Genomic DNA, 20,100 nt, shown 5'->3' on the forward strand with positions numbered 1-20,100 from the left:
AAATGTAGAATTTAGAATGTGAAATAAAAGAAATGAGGATTTTTTCAGAACGGATTTAGTAGAAAATTTACCAAGTATGCTCCAAGATTAATTCTATTTCATTTAATTGCAGATTGGTAGTTAATTCATTTTTATTTTATGTTAAGTTAATTCCATTATTATTCATGGGTGACATGGGAGAGAGTCTCAAAAAAATAATAATGTGATTTGAAATTATAAAAAATTGTTATCTATATAATTAATTCAATATTTAGTTTCTTTTAGCATGAATAAAAGTGTTATTCATCGGTGGCATGGGAGGGAGTCTCAACAATAGCTAATGAAAAAAATAAATGTTTATGTAATTTTAAAATTCTAAAAATGGTTATTTATATAATTAATTAATATTTAGTTTCTTTTAGCATTTATAAAAAATAGATTTAAATACCCAGGACCACTAATGACATTTATCAACCCAAATGACAGCTTTGGCTAAATCTGGAAAAAACTTGTTTGATTTAAAATTGATAGTTATTATAGTATGGGAAAAGGTTTCTACAAGATATAAAAATGAGTTAAATTGGATGTTTTTCATTGTGTAATGATATTTTTAAATTGTGTCATTGATGAAATTTTATTCTTCATAATATTCTCCCTAAAAGTACTAGATGCCAGGACTAGATGGAATTGGCATAAAAGACTTAAGACCCTCGAAAACTATGTATCCAATAGAGCAAAGAAACAATTGTATTGAGCCTGTATACATGAAGCGGTGGATAAATTAATGTGAAATAATTTTAGACCTGTATTATCCATTGAAAAGCAGTAATTGGAAATTTACAGAGAAAAGCTACCTAGTTGAATTACGTTCATTGAGCAACCTGGAAGGAAATACAACTCGATTTACAAATCACCTTGTTTTTTAACAGGAAAAAGTTGCACTGAGTTGGCAGTGGTAGAGTTATCTGATTTTTTAAATAATGTTTTGTATGTTGGTTGGAACAAACAGGATTCATTGTAAACTTTGGTCGACAGCTGAGAGAGTTGCCCTTGACCAAAGTCAACCCTCTGTACAACTCAGCAAACCACAACAAACCTCCAACAGCCACAGCTTGAGCCAACAACTGCCCGACATATTCAGATTATTGACAAGGGACAAAATAATTTGGGGGAGGGGTTCAAAAAAAAAATATTGGGTTAGGGGGATTGGTATACTGTATTAGAGGTATTCAGGGGGGTGATATAAATGTGGGGTATTCAGACACTACCTACGTGTTTAAAGAGGTAGTGATTCAGAGTGGGTGGTACTGTACTGCATTTGGGGTATTTAGAGGGTCTTTGGGCTTGGTGTGGGTGAGAGGACAAATTTATTCATTTTTCATTTTCGAATACTTACCTTTAAATACAAATACCTTAACTGGCCCACACATGTGGCCTCTGCCCCAAGGCGGCCTTGGGCGCCTCAAGACCACCTTCAAGCCTCAGGCTCACAAAATGCGTGGAGCCGATACTTACATCACATTCAGCAGTTTCTCATCACAATGATATATCTACCACAACTGGTAGACTAAAACATCCAAAACCCTAATCACCCAAAAACCGTAGAGAATTCAATCCTCCATCTTCATAATCATCATGATAATACAGCAACGACCAAACTGTAGAAATCCCTCTCAGAGAATAACATACAAGTCAAGAATGAACCAGCTGCTCCAACCAACATACACGTTTCATTTGTGTAAAAACAATGGATTTGTATGGTACAATGACTGTAACAGGAATTCATCTGAACCTTACTCAATTTTTTAAAAGAATCCTCTGCCTTGGCCATCAAAAGATTAGCTTATTTTTTGGAAAAAAAAATTTTTTTGGCCTATCAGACTTATCAGTCACTCAAGTAAACAGAGCTGATATGAGGAAATCTGTCCAGAAATGCTCAATGGTAATTCAACTAGACAATTTATTTGGACGACTTGAAATTAAACCATTTGACAATTTATTTAAGTTCAACTGTATAATAAATAGAAATTGAGGACTCTGAAACAACCTTGACCTCCAGAAAAATAAAGCTATAAAAAGTATCTAATGTGAGAAAAAAAATTTCACCAAATAGTTGAATACCATATATGAATAATTTTAAGATGAAATGGAAAAATGAAAATTGAGGGGAGAATTAGGGTTAAGTCGAGGTCAAGTCGTGGCCAGTCGGTCAGAGTCAAAGTCAAAAGTCAAGATTGTACCAGAGCCTTCATTTTCTACTTGAATCATTGCCAATTATCTGTGTGAAGTTTGGCACAGAAGACTTGAAACTGAAATTTAGCTACAAGTGCATCCTGTTCTATTTAATCAATTATATTGTAGGCTTAGTAATACCAAGCTTCCAATTTTGGCCCAATTTTCAATAATTAGACGCAATAAATTACCCACCTACAGGTACTCAATACATTGTTACAAAAATTTCCAGATAGGCTGGTAACCAAAACGAATGTAATCGAAATCCCCCAAGATCAGTGATTCTGAATGTGAAAAGATGGAAAGAGGAAAGTTTTTGCCAGAGGCGCCATTGGATACAAATCGAAGACATTCTACACAGAATATTATCTGAAGGTAGGGTTATTATCATTCTATTGCTTTATGGGGTAGGCAATGTTAAATATCTGGACTAATTTACAGACATACATGGAGTTGATTGATTTTTATTTAATAATAAGAGATATTCAACTTCTAGGTGGCTGTTAATTTTTGTTTGACTGATTTTCATTTTATTAAATTACATTTATATTTATTGTTTTATTCTGATCATTGTTAATTATTTTTTACATTATTTATTTAATTTTATTGTGAATTATGAATTATATTTTTGACAAGATGTTGATGCATTTTGTGTATTTGGTTGAATTAATTTGAACTTGAATTGGAGATGAGAATTATAAGTATTATAATTATTTGCTTCGTGAAATTAGGGGACAATATGTGAGAAAAATAAATATTATATTGAGAATTCACATTCAATTTGAGGTTGTTTTTTTTTTTAAATGATATGAATTGGAAATTTTGGGGCCTAATAATTCCTTTTATTTATTCATTAGGTACTATTATTACACCATCAATATAAATTGGGCGAGGACATGTTAGGCCTTTTAGTGATGTGTTCTATTTTTATAAATAGAGATAGAGCTGAAAATCGCAAAAAAAGTAATTCTATTTTATGAACAAATAGAAAATAATAATGTATTCATGAATTTATAAAAATTATCAGCTGGAAATTAATTATTTAAACAATGATCGAGTGAGGTTTGCAGTCTCCCTGTCTGTCCATAAAGCATGATCAATCAATCAACCAATTCTACATTCAATTTAGAAATTAAGAAAATGTAATCACAAATCTTGTAATATAATTTTTTACAATAATAGATTTGAAATTGATGAACTAGTATAACAATAATTTAATAGCTACATATGATATTCAATGAAATTTGATAATGGTACTAGATTGATAATAATTTATTATTGTAGGCCTAAAATCATCATCATCATAATCATAGAAATGAATGAATGAATAAAAGTATATAAATTTATGATAATAGGTTATATAGTGACTGTGTAGTAAGCGAAGTACATTAACTTTGAGTATAAATTGAATTATTATTACTAAACAATAAAAATGAAATGAATTGATCTTCATCACTCACCCTTCAGACACTGTACCCTTCTCTCCAGAGTACTCCTCACAATTATTTTTTTCTTTTACCCACTTAGATGAAAATATCTTGCATCTCCAGAGCCTCCTCCACTGCTGCGTCCACTTTGGCCACCAGCCTCCTTGGCACCCTACAGGCCTTCACATTTTCTTTGGTTTTGAGGTGCTGAAAACAAAAATAAAATATTGATTATTTATTTATCTTAACAATCATTATCATTATATTGTATTGTATTCATTAAGATTTGCTTTGTTCAGTCATTAAAAATGAGAATTGCTCCATTCTCGTTATGCAGGCTTTGCAAACTCGACTATAAATTGTTAATGGCGGCGATTCCAACCATATTCAATCAAAGCTTGAGCATTTTCCCTCTGCTGTCACCATGTTGTTTACCATGAGTTCAATGTTGCTGTATGGAGTCAATTGCTGAAAAGATTATGGAGTAGAGCAGCAGCAAATTTTAAAAAACCATGTGGCACTTCTTGCTGCTGGGTTATCCATTGTGAGAGTCAGGTTATAGAGACAGTATCTTATAAATATCTTATATAGATAGCTCTATCTTTTTCCAACTCCACACATTTGCCGAATTGTTACCAGACTATGCAAAAATATGGACTACCAAAATATTTCATTCCAATAATGAGAATTTATCATCAAATTATGGAAAAATATATCTCCATGATGTATGGAATATATTTAAGATATGTTTTATAATTATTAGAAAGAATCATTAATCAATATCATATCAGATTTACAGGGAATACTTGAATCAGAGCTATCCACTGTAGTGGTGGAAAGAAAAAGTGGCAACAATGACTTCCTATCATTTCCACTGTCTTTATAACATGAATCTCACTATAGTTCCATTCGAATCGACACATTCAATCGATACATTTCAATTGTATATAATAATTATTATTCATATAATGATTCAATATTTTATATTATACAGAACATTCCTCAAGTCACACACATTTAAATAAACATATCTGTAAAAAGTGGGGTTTTATATTCATTGTGTGGCTACTGGAAGATAGCATCACTGTTAATGAATGAAAAACATGAATGTGTACAGATTATAACATGTATACAGTATTGTTTTGTGTACGATAATGTAAAAGCATACCCTTTTTCCAATAGCAAGGAGTGTTCCTTCTTGAACAGTATTTTACCAGTATTCAATGCCCCCCAAATTTTGTTCCAGTGGGGTTAATTTTCAGTTTATTCAGAGTATAAAGCCTACTTTTAAAACATCCAAGATAACCCATTTGAAAAAATGTAGAGGCATTGAATAGGTTTCCTGTGAAAGACAGTTCGAAAAGGAACACTCCTTGCTCTTGGCAAAACCACATGCTCACATTAACATACTCAACAAAAATGATAATAATGAAAATAAAACAATACTGTAGACCTGTTGTAACCTGCACACAATAAATTATTTTAAATTTTTTTTTTCATATGAATAGTGATGCTATCTTTTGGTAGACACAAGTAATACAGAGCGGTGCAGAGGAAATGCATGTTTTTCGAACAGCCAGTACTCGTCAATGGGAGGGGGTATTGCCCTGGAACGAATGTTGGCAGACGGCCCATACTATACCGTTCAGTTGCTATGGGCATTGGAATGTACAACATCATGTGTTCGCTGTTAACAAGGTTTTTTTAGAAACAATGTATCTGTAGTCACAGTACAATATTTTTCCGTCAATATTTTAGAGTTGGGCATTGAGGTGCAATGCCTGATCAAAATATTGTACTCTGATGGGTTGCAGCGTTTAGGAGTACTAGTTCTCTGATGAAAAAGAAACCACCTGGTCTTCCCCATTCCCTGGAAAATGTAGAGTCAGAACGGCAGTTGTTACTAGTCCTAGATGATTGAGACGAGGATATGGTATCAGGACTTGACGACACTGACTCCGTCTACATTTTCAGGAGTATGAACTGAACAGGGAAGATCAGGTGGTTTCTTTTTCATCAGAGAACTAGTACTCCTGAACGCTGCAACCCATCGGAGTACAGTATTTTGATCAGGCATTGCACCTTGAGGCCCAACTCTAAAATATTGACGCAAAAGCATTGCACTGTGACTACAGATTCATTGGTTTTAGAAAAACTGCTTCACAGCGAACACACGATGTTGTACGTCCCAATGCTCATAGCAACTGAAATGGCATAATATGGGCCATCTGCCAACATTCGTTTGAGGATAATAACCCCCCCCCCATCACCTAGTACTAGCAGTTTGAGAAACATGGTTGTGTTTTCTCTGCACCACCCTGTATAAGCATCCCATTATTCATAGACAAGTTTATTTGGATTTTCGCGACTTAATGAACGTACTCATATTATTAATAATTCAATATTCAATTGTATCTAATAATATTAATAATCAATATTTTGTGATATTGTAATAACCAAATACTGTAATATTGTAATTACTGCAATATTTACTTAGAAATATGTTGTTACACTTACAGTTTGGATGTAAGTTTTCAACATGTCATACGGAGTGTGCTGGGGGTTTGGTGCCCTCTCAAAGGGCACCAAATAAGAGAGGTCCACCCAGGAATGCCTCCCATCCCCCATCCACTGCACATAGAACGAAATTCTATAAACATCGTTGGAGCACACTGAAAACAAACATGAAGAAAAAATTAAACTTATTCTGCTTATTGTAAAAAACTAGTGAATATGAATACTGTAATAATCTACTCTAGTAATAATCAATTGTAATAATCAAATACATGTTGGTCCATTACAAATGTTGTAATTTTAAATTATGAAAGAGATAGATATAAATGAATAGATCGAAATTCATAAGGCCAATAATAATAATTATTGTTATGCATATAAATATTAATAATTTGTATAATATGTAATATATCATTGCATTTGTATATGAATAAAAATAAATGAACAAACAAAACAAGAAATGCAATAGCGGACTATCCGGAGTATTGTACAAGTAGATAATGTTGATGACTTACTTTTTCTTTTGTAGAATCTCCCATCATTGTCTGTTACAATGTGGCAAGGCCAAAAAGGCTGTTTGCCGATTCTTCCCTACATAATATCCCCTAAGACTGAAATTAAAAACAATGACATTTTCAAACTAAGTAACAACAACTATATATATGTATAATTCTTTAAAACGAGTAGTTATTTCATTTTTTTCACATTTAAATCATCTACTTGATGGGCTAAAATCATACAAACATATAATTACAAAAATATTTGGCCTCCACATCTCCCCTTACAGCCAAACCATTCCTCCACAATAATGACAAAGTAGCCATTATAATATATATTTATTATACATACATATTATGTATAATTCTTTATAACAAGTAGTTATTTCAATTTTTTCACATTTAAATGTACATCTACTTGATGGGCTAGAATCATACAAGCACATGATTACAAAAATATTTGGCCTCCACATCTCCCCTTATAGCCAAACCATTCCTCCATAATAATGACAAAGTAATATTTATTATACATACATATTATGTAAAATTCTTTATAACAAGTAGTTATTTCAATTTTTTCACATTTAAATGTACATCTACTTAATGGGCTAAAATCATACAAACATAGAATTACAAAAATAGTTGGCCTTCAGATATTCTTACATCCAAAACTGATATTTACTTATTTATTGATATATATATATATATATATATATATATATATATATATATATATATACATATATATATATATATATATATATATATATATATATATATATATATATATATATATATATATATATATATATATATATATATATATATATATATATATATATATATATATATATATATATATATATATATATATATATATATATATATATATATATATATATATATATATATATATATATATATATATATATATATATATATATATATATATATATATATATATATATATATATATATATATATATATATATATATATATATATATATATATATATATATATATATATATATATATATATATATATATATATATATATATATATATATATATATATATATATATATATATATATATATATATATATATATATATATATATATATATATATATATATATATATATATATATATATATATATATATATATATATATATATATATATATATATATATATATATATATATATATATATATATATATATATATATATATATATATATATATATATATATATATATATATATATATATATATATATATATATATATATATATATATATATATATATATATATATATATATATATATATATATATATATATATATATATATATATATATATATATATATATATATATATATATATATATATATATATATATATATATATATATATATATATATATATATATATATATATATATATATATATATATATATATATATATATATATATATATATATATATATATATATATATATATATATATATATATATATATATATATATATATATATATATATATATATATATATATATATATATATATATATATATATATATATATATATATATATATATATATATATATATATATATATATATATATATATATATATATATATATATATATATATATATATATATATATATATATATATATATATATATATATATATATATATATATATATATATATATATATATATATATATATATATATATATATATATATATATATATATATATATATATATATATATATATATATATATATATATATATATATATATATATATATATATATATATATATATATATATATATATATATATATATATATATATATATGATATCACATCCAATCCACTCCTCCACAATAATGGCAGTGTACAATTCCTCATAACAAGTAGAAAATTAAAATGACCTGTTACTCATGGAGCAAAAATGACTTATAATGTATCACTGCTTTTTTTAGCCAGTGAGATCATGATAATAGAGATTTAGTGGGCATTTAGGATGCAAGTCCAGCTTGAACTAATTTAAAGAGTTATGACTCATGATATTTCACTGTATTTTTCTATTTTTTGTTACAGTGAGTTCAAGATAATAAATTAAGATTTTGTGAGCATTCATTTTATTCTTATTATTATTTTTTTATTTGTTGGCCTCCCATCACCCCTTACAGCCAACCCGTTCCACCACATGGCGCCAAGTGACTGAATGAGTATGCTTAGGCAAATTTTACAGATCTCATAAGGGTTTGAAATGATGGCCCCATCCATTGATATGGAGGTGGGACAGCTATTTGACTCATTTCTGTTCTGCCTGACATATTTCAAGAACTCTTTTGGTGCAGAGAGCAAGGTTAGTTCAGTATTATGAGTCATCAGCATTGGAGTATTGTTTATTGGGAGCGACTTGTTCATACATTTGGAGACATGACATTTGGAGCCTGAGTCTTTGTAAAAATTAGGTTCTTCTTCAGTAAACATGCAACATGTTGTCTCAATGGACACTTTTCACATTGAACAGACTCTTGTCGACCATATATTATTTTGTTACAGCTATTGCATATTTCTTCACTTGGCGCCATTTATTATTATTATTATTCTATTATAATTGAAAATATTACTATTATTATCATCACCTCTATGATGAGCTTATTGCATCTAAGATGGAATACTAACAATTGGGACAATTTTAACTTGTAATTTACTTAACAAGTGAATTATAATTTATCACTGGTATTTTTTTTAGCCAGTGAGTTCATGATAATAAATTGAGATTTAGTGGGCATTTAGGATGCAAGTCCAACATGAACTAATTTAAAGAGTTATGACTCACAATATATCACTGTATTTTTTATTTTTTGTTACAGTGAGTTCAAGATAATGAATTGAGATTTTGTGAGCATTTAAAATGAAATACTAACAATTGGGAAAAGTGAATTATAATTTAGCACTGTTTTTTTTGCCAGTGAGTTCATTATGATAAATTAAGATATGAACTTATCTAAAGATGTATGACTCATGATATGTCACTGTATATTTTTTTCAACAGTGAGTTCAAAATAACAAAATTAAGATTTTAGATTTTTTTGAGCAAGTCTAACAATGAAGAAAAATTACTTTTTTATTTCTTATGTATTTAATGTAGGCCTACATAATATATTTTCTTAGGATATATTCCTAAAACAAGATAATAAATTATTATATAAATGCAATGCCTATAATAACTTAACCTAAGATTTTTTTGGTTTTACATTTATATATTTTTTTATTTTCAATTTAGGCATTTTTTAATATATCTTAACTATTATTATTGATAATGATAATAACCTAGCCTATCATTTTTTTTTTAATTTTCAAGTTTTAAATTTTTTTGTTTTATAAAGGCATTTTTTTTTGAATATATCCTAACTAATGATAATAACCCAAACTATGATTTTTTTAAATTTCAAGTTTTTTATTTTTTTGGGTTTATAAAGGATTTTTTTAAATTTATCCTAACTAACTATTACTATTATTAATGATTACCTAAACTATAATTTTTTTGTTATTTCAATCATTTTTTATTTTTTTGGGTTTATAAAGGATTTTTTTAAATTTCAAGTTTTTTATTTTTTTGGGTTTATAAAGGATTTTTTTAAATTTATCCTAACTAACTATTATACCTATCCTAACCTAAACTAGCCTAACATTCCATTTTTTATGTAGGCCTACATTAACTATTTTTCTTAATTACATTTTTTGTTATTTTTCAAGGATGTGGAGGACGATGAGGAAGAGCCGGCCGGGGATTGAGACCTAGAGGCTGTAGAAGAGGCTGTTGTAGAGGCTGTCGAGGAGGCTGTCGAAAAGGCTGTCGAAGAGGCTGTCGAGGAGGCTGTCGAAAAGGCTGTCGAAGAGGCGAGTGGAGAGGCTTTCTGAAGGAGGCTGAGGTTCTAAATGAGCTGGAGCAAGTGAGTAAGTTTTACTGGAGCAATTTAGTGAGATGGAGTACTCAGAGATTTGGGCACAGTCTTTATTATGATTGAGTGATTCAATCAATTCATATATATGAAAATTTTGATTTTTTATGAGAAAGTGAATTTTTAAAATACAATTAGGAAAATTAAATTTGGAAAAACAAATTTGAAAATTTTCAAAGGAAAAAACAAAAATATTTCTAGGAGAAAAAGGTTTTGATTTTGAAATGTGGAACGGAATCTATTAAACTGTCAAATAAGGAATAGTTTCAATTGATTTGAAATGATAATGATGATGATTGAAAAATAGAAATACTGGTAATAATATTAACAACTGATTAATAATGATTGAAAATTTTGTTCATAATTATCATACAGAAATAGTATTGCCTAAATTGAAAAAAATGGTCAATTGTTTAATACTTTTTCATTGATTGATGATGCTTGATTGACAGAGCTTAGTTGTGGAGAGGATATCCTTTCAAGTTAATTATTTCAAAATCACTCTCTCATTCGGCATAAAAATGAATTTTACATTCTGCTTTATTCCAACGAGAGTTCCATTAAAGCTATTATATATTTTAAGAGTCCTACACCAAAATGATGTCCTAGCCCAATGCTTAGATGATGAACTAATCAACAAAAAATATTTTTCAACCAAAAGATGGTTCTGAATAGAAAACTGTAGCATTGAGAGAGAGAGAGAGAGATTGAGAAACAGGAAGGGATTTGAGCATGAATTATGTTTAGATTTATACTATTGCTATTTCAATAATATTAAATATTTATTTGAATAATATTGTTATTTATTAATAATTCAATAACACTTAGCCTCTGCACTCAGGTTTTTTTCAAACCTTGCAGAGACTTGCTGTTTAATATATTTATATTTCATCCAATTTGATGGTATTTCATTCTTCATGTTATATTGTATTATAGTTTTTTATTACCATTGTCATTGAAATTATGTTTATATTATTATGTTATATTGTTATGCATTCACATTTTTACCTATTGCATGGTATTTCATTTTTCATTTTATATTGAATTTTACTCCTTTTTAACCATTGTCACTTGTAATTATGTTATATTGTTATGTTATATACATTATATTGGTATGTATTATATTAATATCTTAACCTATCTGTTGGTATTTCATTTTATATTATATATTACTTTCTTACAAACATTGACATTGTAATTATGTTTTTGGGAAAAATGAAGATTTGATTTAATTTGATATTGCAGTTTGGTGGTTAACTCATTATTCATTGAACAGCAGTAATTAGAGCATTGCGGAGAAAAGCTACCTAGTTGAATTACGTTCTTTGAGCAACCTGGAAGGTAAAACTAGTACTTGTCTACAAATCAGCTTGTTTTTTGGAAAAGTAGGGAGTTGGAAGTTCTAGACTTATCTGAATTTCGTAATCATTCATTGTATGTTGGTTGGAACAAAAAGGGTTCATTGTCGACTTTGGTCAACAGCTGAGAGAGTTTACCTCGACCACATAGTAAACCCTCTGTACCACTCAGCAAACCACAACAAAACCTCCCAACAACACCACACAGCTTGAGCCAACAACTTACAACAGGTGATCACTGGGGGGGGGGGCGAATAAGCAAACAGTGTGATTAAAATTATTTGGGGGAGGGGTCAAAACAATTATTGGTGGTAAATAAAAAAATCTTTGGTTGGGGGGGATTTGTATACTGTATTTGAGGTATTCAGGGGGTGGTATAAAAGCGGGGTATTCAGAGTGGATGTACTAAATTTGGGGTATTCAGGGGGTCTTTGAGCTTGCTGTGGGGATTGGACAATACTTACTTTGAAATGCAAATACCTTGACTGGCCCACACAGGTGGCCTCTGCCTCAAGGCGGCCTCGGGCGCCTCAAGGCCGCCTTCAGGCCTCAGACTCACAAAGTGTGTGGAACCGATACTTACATCACATTCAACAGTTTCTCATCACAATGATACCTCTACCACAACTGGTCGACAAAAAAAATTCCCCAAACCCTATCATCCAAAAACCTTGGAGCATTCAATCCTCCATATTCATGATAATGCAGCAACATCTGAACGTCCAAACTGTAGAAATTCCTCTCAGAGAACAACAAAAGCAAGTCAAGAATGAACCGATTTGTTCCAACCAACATACAAAAGTTACTCTACCATAAAAAATCCAGTTCCATCTGTTTAAAAGCAATGTATTTGTCTGGTACAATGACTGTACCAGAAATTCATCTGAACCTCCCTCAAATTTATGGAATATCCTATGCTTTGGCCATCAAAAGATCAACTGATTTTTTGAAAAATATATTTTGGCCTATCAGACTTATCAGTCAACTAGGCTGAAATAAGGAAACCTGTCCAGGAAATGCTCAATAGTAATTCAACTATTCTTGGATGAAAGAAGTTTTGGTTCCTGAATCATGCATGGTTGGTTATATGATTACTGTTTACTGTAAAAGACTGAAAATATTCCTAATAATTGAACCCTACAGATCTGTTTTTCTTTTTGGAGGACTTGGTATTAATTAAACTATTCAAAATGACAAATTTCAGTTGAACTAGATAGTAAATAGAAATTGTGGGCTCTTGAACAATCTTGACAAATATGAAGCTATGAAACTTATTTACTGTGAAAAAACAAAATTTCCCCAAATAGTCGAATAATTTAAACAGTTTTAGGATAATATGGTAAAATGATATTGAGGGGGTATTAAGGTCAAGTCAAGGTCGAGTCGTGGCCAAGGTCAGAGTCAGTCAGTGGTCAAGGTGGAAGTCAAGATTGAACCAGAGCCTCAATTTTCTACTTGAAACATTGTAATTATTTGTCTTGGAGTTTGCAGACTTGAAACTGCAATTATCTGAAGGTAGAGTGCTATTATTATTCTATTGATTTATGGGATTGGCCAATGCTAAATATCTGGACTAATTTACAGAAATATACATGAAGATGATTAATTTTTATTATTGTAAGCGATATTCTACTTCAACTTTTAGGCAGATATTAATTTTTGTTCAGTTTAATTTTAATTTAGATTTTCATTGAATGTATTTATTTATTCAGTCAAGTATTATTTATTGTCAAACAACAAACAGATGTGTTTATTATGCTGTTAGTATGCATTTTCAGTATTTTGTAAAAATTTGAATTAGAGGTAGGAAATGATATTGAAATACTTATTATTCTTAATTATAATCAATTATCTACTTTATGAAGCATAGGGGACTATGTATGTTGAAGATAGATAAGTATTATATTATTGGAAATTTAATTTGCTTATTTGAGGGTTTGTTTTTTAGAGGATTATCGCCCGGTTGCACAAAGTCTGATAGCTTTTAATCCCGATTAAATTCCATGAGAACTAATCAAAGAAGCCTTATTCTCAGAAAAATCTTCTATGATTGGTTCTCGCGGAATTTAATCATGATTAAATTTTGAAAGGCTTTTGTGCAACAAAAATGCCTATGTATTGAACATTTTGGGGTCTAATAGTTATTCCTTTCTATTTATTTATTTATTTATTACAGTTATTACACCATCAATTTAAATTGGGCGAGGACATGTTAGGCCTTTCAGTGATATGTTCTATTTTTGTAAATAGAGTTGGAAATCGCTAAAAAGTAATTCTATTTTATGAACAAATAGAAAATAATAATGTATTCATGAATTTATAAAAATTATCAGCTGGAAATTAATTATTTAAACAATGATCGAGTGAGGTTTGCAGTCTCCCTGTCTGTCCATCAAGCATGATCAATCAATCAATTCTAAATTTAATTTGGAAATTAAGAAAATGTAATCACAAATCTTGTAATATAACTTTTTTTACAATAATAGATTTGAAATTGGTGAACTAGCATAACAATTTTATTATTGGAATTAATAGCTACATATTATGATATTCAGTTGAAATTTGATAATGGTACTCGATTGATAATAATTTATTATTGTAGGCCTAAAATCATCATCATTATCATCATCTTAGAAATTAATGAATGAATAGTAGATAAATTTGTGATAATAGGCTATATATATAGTGACTGTTTAGTAAGCGAAGTGAATTAATTTTGGATATGGATTGAATTTTTATTCTTAATAAGCAATGAAAATGAAATGAATTGATCTTTGTCACTCACCCTACAGACACTGTACCCTCCTCTCCAGAGTACTCCTTACAAATCACTTTCCTTACATTGTTTCTAATGTCCTTCACTCAAATATATCCTGCCTCTCCAGAGCCTCCTCCACTGTAGCATCTATTTCCGCCGCCAGCCTCCTTGGGATTTTGCAGGCCTTTAAATTTTCCTTGTTTTTTCGGTGCTGAAAACAAAAAACAAACCTTGAATAATTATTCATTTTAACAATCATTATCATACATTGTATTGTCTTTATAAAATTTGTTTTATTCATTCATTCAAGATGAGAATTGCTCCATTCTCATGAAGCATGATTCGCTGAATCGACTGTATTGTAGACTATAAATTGTTAAACCCTAGCAGATCGCATTAGGTGACGCCGGCGATTCCAACCATATTCAATCAAAGCTTGAGCATTTTCCCTCTGCCGTCACCATAATGAGGTTTGCAACAGTGTGCACAATGTTTGATATAGAAGTATTTATTGAAAGCATATATTTGTAATTTTTCATATTTGATTCAGTCAAGAATGTAAAACATGCGAAAATATACGATGGCTCTTTCTCGTAGCATTTTCAGAGAAATCAATGTTGCTGTATGGAGTCAATTGCTAAAGATTATGGATTAGGGCAGCAGCATATAAAAAAAACCAAGTGGCACTTCTTGCTGCTGGGTTATCCACTGTGAGATTCGGGTTATAGAGTCACTATCTTATAAATATCTTATAAAGATAGCTCTATCTATTTCCAACTCCACACATTTGCCGAATTGTTACTAGACTATGCACAAATATAAACTACCAAAATATTTCATTCCAATAATGAGAATTTATCATCAAATTATGGAAACATATATCTCCATGATGTATGGAATATATTTAAGATATGTTTTATAATTATTAGAAAGAATCATTAATCAATATCATATCAGATTTACAGGGAATACTTGAATCAGAGCTATCCACTGTAGTGGTGGAAAGAAAAAGTGGCAACAATGACTTCCTATCATTTCCACTGTCTTTATAACATGAATCTCACTATAGTTCCATTCGAATCGACACATTCAATTACATTTCAATTGTATATAATAATTATTATTCATATAATGATTCAATATTTTATATTTTACAGAACATTCCTCAAGTCACACACATTCAAATAAACATATTTGTAAAAAGTGGGGTTTTATATTCATTGTGTGGCTACTGGAAGATAGCATCACTGTTAATGAATGAAAAACATGAATGTGTACAGATTATAACATGTATACAGTATTGTTTTGTGTACGATAATGTAAAAGCATACCCTTTTTCCAATAGCAAGGAGTGTTCCTTCTTGAACAGTATTTTACCAGTATTCAATGCCCCCCAAATTTTGTTCCAGTGGGGTTAATTTTCAGTTTATTCAGAGTATAAAGCCTACTTTTAAAACATCCAAGATAACCCCATTTGAAAAAATGTAGAGGCATTTGAATAGGTTTCCTGTGAAAGACAGTTCGAAAAGGAACACTCCTTGCTCTTGGCAAAACCACATGCTCACATTAACATACTCAACAAAAATGATAATAATGAAAATAAAACAATACTGTAGACCTGTTGTAACCTGCACACAATAAATTATTTTAAATGTTTTTCTTTTTCATATGAATAGTGATGCTATCTTTTGGTAGACACAAGTAATACAGAGCGGTGCAGAGGAAATGCATGTTTTTCGAACAGCCAGTACTCGTCAATGGGAGGGGGTATTGCCCTGGAACGAATGTTGGCAGACGGCCCATACTATACCGTTTCAGTTGCTATGGGCATTGGAATGTACAACATCATGTGTTCGCTGTTAACAAGGTTTTTTTAGAAACAATGTATCTGTAGTCACAGTACAATATTTTAGAGTTGGGCATTGAGGTGCAATGCCTGATCAAAATATTGTACTCTGATGGGTTGCAGCGTTTAGGAGTACTAGTTCTCTGATGAAAAAGAAACCACCTGGTCTTCCCCATTCCCTGGAAAATGTAGAGTCAGAACGGCAGTTGTTACTAGTCCTAGATGATTGAGACGAGGATATGGTATCAGGACTTGACGACACTGACTCCGTCTACATTTTCAGGAGTATGATCTCAACAGGGAAGACCAGGTGGTTTCTTTCTCATCAGAGAACTAGTACTCCTGAACGCTGCAACCCATCAGAGTACAGTATTTTGATCAGGCATTGCACCTTGAGGCCCAACTCTAAAATATTGACAAAAAAGCATTGCACTGTGACTACAGATTCATTGTTTCTAAAAAAAAAACTGCTTCACAGCGAACACACAATGTTGTACGTTCCAATGCTCATAGCAACTGAAATGGCATAGTATGGGCCGTCTGCCAAAATTCGTTCCAGAGCAATAACCCCCCTCCATCAGCCAGTACTAGCGGTTTGAAAAACATACGTTTCCTCTGCACCACACACTGTATAAACATCCCATTATTCATAGACAGGTTTATTAGGATTTTTGCGACTTAATGAAATTGCGTACTCATATTATTAATAATTCAATATTCAATTTTATCGAATAATATAATTAATCAATATTTTGTGATATTGTTATAACCAAATACTGTCATATTGTAATTACTGCAATATTTACTTAGAAATATGTTGTTACACTTACAGTTTGGATGTAATTTTTCAACATGTCATACGGAGTGTGCTGGGGGTTTGGTGCCCTCTCAAAGGGCACCAAATAAGAGAGGCCCACCCACGAGTGCCTTCCATCCCCCAACCACTGCACATAGAATGTTATTCGGAAAACATTGTTGGAGCACACTGAAAACAAACATGAAGAAAAAATTAAACTTATTCTGCTTATTGTAAAAAACTAGTGAATATGAATACTGTAATAATCTACTCTAGTTACAATCTACATAAGAAATGAATTGAATCTAATGGCGGATTTCCAACTATTTTTTTAAACACTTTTTTGAAATTATTTAATGGTCATGGTCATACAGAAGACCATAGACAAAATATCAAATAAGAATATATCTCAAGGTATAGGGCATTTATGTTAACTCAAACTTAGTAGTACATTTTCTAGAAACTATGTGACGCTTTATAATGTGCTAGTCTCTCATACTGTGCCATTCTTATACTCTCACCCAGCAAGAAAAGTAATAATAGACAGTAGTCAACAGTATATAAACAGAACATAAACGACCTATACCATGGGCTATCTTCTTCTTATGCTATATTTCTCTATGATAAGACTCACTACCTATCATACAATATTCTGTTTGGCTAGAATTTTATAGAGCTGGAATGTTGTATGAATTGAAATTGGAACAGTTTGAACCTCAAGAAAGCATGTTGGTCCATTAATAATGTTGTAATTTTAAATTATTAAAGAGATAGATATAAATGAATAGATCAAAATTCATAAGGCCAATAATAATAATTATTGTTATGCATATAAATATGAATAATTTGTATAATATGTAATATATCGTTGCATTTGTATATGAATAAAAATAAATGAACAAACAAAACAAGAAATGCAATAGCGGACTATCCGGAGTATTGTACAAGTAGATAATGTTGATGACTTACTTTTTCTTTTGTAGAATCTCCCATCATTGTCTGTACAATGTGGCAAGGCCAAAAAGGCTGTTTGCCGATTCTTCCCTACATAATATCCCCTAAGACTGAAATTAAAAAACAATTACATTTTCAATCTAAGTAACTACAACTATATATATGTATAATTCTTTAAAACGAGTAGTTATTTCATTTTTTCACATTTAAATCATCTACTTGATGGGCTAAAATCATACAAACATATAATTACAAAAATATTTGGCCTCCACATCTCCCCTTACAGCCAAACCACTCCTCCACAATAATGAAAAAGTAGCCATCATAATATATATTTATTATACATACATATTATGTATAATTCTTTATAACAAGTAGTTATTTCAATTTTTTCACATTTAAATGTACATCTACTTAATGGGTTAAAATCATACAAACATAGAATTACAAAAAAACTTGGCCTCTTGGCCTTCAGATATTATTCTTACATCCAAAACTGATATTTACTTATTTATTGATATATATACATGATATTGATATTACATCCAATCCACTCCTCCACAATAATGGCAGTGTAAAATTCCACATAACAAGTAGAAAATTAAAATGAACTGTTACTCATGGAGCAAAAATGACTTATAATGTATCACTGCTTTTTTATCCAGTGAGTTCATGATAATAAATTGAGATTTAGTGGGCATTTAGGATGCAAGTCCAGCTTGAACTAATTTAAAGAGTTATGACTCATGATATTTCACTGTATTTTTCTATTTTTTGTTACAGTGAGTTCAAGATAATAAATTAAGATTTTGTGAGCATTCATTTTATTCTTATTATTATTTTTTTATTTGTTGGCCTCCCATCACCCCTTACAGCCAACCCGTTCCACCACATGGCGCCAAGTGACTGAATGAGTATGCTTAGGCAAATTTTACAGATCTCATAAGGGTTTGAAATGATGGCCCCATCCATTGATATGGAGGTGGGACAGCTATTTGACTCATTTCTGTTCTGCCTGACATATTTCAAGAACTCTTTTGGTGCAGAGAGCAAGGTTAGTTCAGTATTATGAGTCATCAGCATTGGAGTATTGTTTATTGGGAGCGACTTGTTCATACATTTGGAGACATGACATTTGGAGCCTGAGTCTTTGTAAAAATTAGGTTCTTCTTCAGTAAACATGCAACATGTTGTCTCAATGGACACTTTTCACATTGAACAGACTCTTGTCGACCATATATTATTTTGTTACAGCTATTGCATATTTCTTCACTTGGCGCCATTTATTATTATTATTATTCTATTATAATTGAAAATATTACTATTATTATCATCACCTCTATGATGAGCTTATTGCATCTAAGATGGAATACTAACAATTGGGACAATTTTAACTTGTAATTTACTTAACAAGTGAATTATAATTTATCACTGGTATTTTTTTTAGCCAGTGAGTTCATGATAATAAATTGAGATTTAGTGGGCATTTAGGATGCAAGTCCAGCTTGAACTAATTTAAAGAGTTATGACTCATGATATTTCACTGTATTTTTCTATTTTTTGTTACAGTGAGTTCAAGATAATAAATTGAGATTTAGTGGGCATTTAGGATGCAAGTCCAACATGAACTAATTTAAAGAGTTATGACTCACAATATATCACTGTATTTTTTATTTTTTGTTACAGTGAGTTCAAGATAATGAATTGAGATTTTGTGAGCATTTAAAATGAAATACTAACAAT

The 20,100-nt window shown here is 30.0% G+C and overlaps 1 long non-coding RNA gene across 2 annotated transcripts; it reads right to left on the reverse strand.

The window, feature by feature from the left end:
• Positions 1–6,161: 6,161 nt before the first annotated feature.
• On the reverse strand, positions 6,162–20,100 carry LOC120355451. 2 transcript variants are annotated; one of them, XR_005573523.1, is made up of 3 exons: positions 17,438–20,100; positions 14,789–14,972; positions 6,162–6,763 (listed from the first exon to the last, which is right to left on the reverse strand). It is a non-coding gene; the product is annotated as an uncharacterized LOC120355451 (long non-coding RNA). The 2 variants fall into 2 exon arrangements; XR_005573522.1 differs by having other exon boundaries at positions 10,420–14,972.

The sequence above is a fragment of the Nilaparvata lugens genome, unplaced genomic scaffold (assembly GCF_014356525.2).
Source record: "Nilaparvata lugens isolate BPH unplaced genomic scaffold, ASM1435652v1 scaffold1682, whole genome shotgun sequence".
Lineage (NCBI taxonomy): Eukaryota > Metazoa > Arthropoda > Insecta > Hemiptera > Delphacidae > Nilaparvata > Nilaparvata lugens.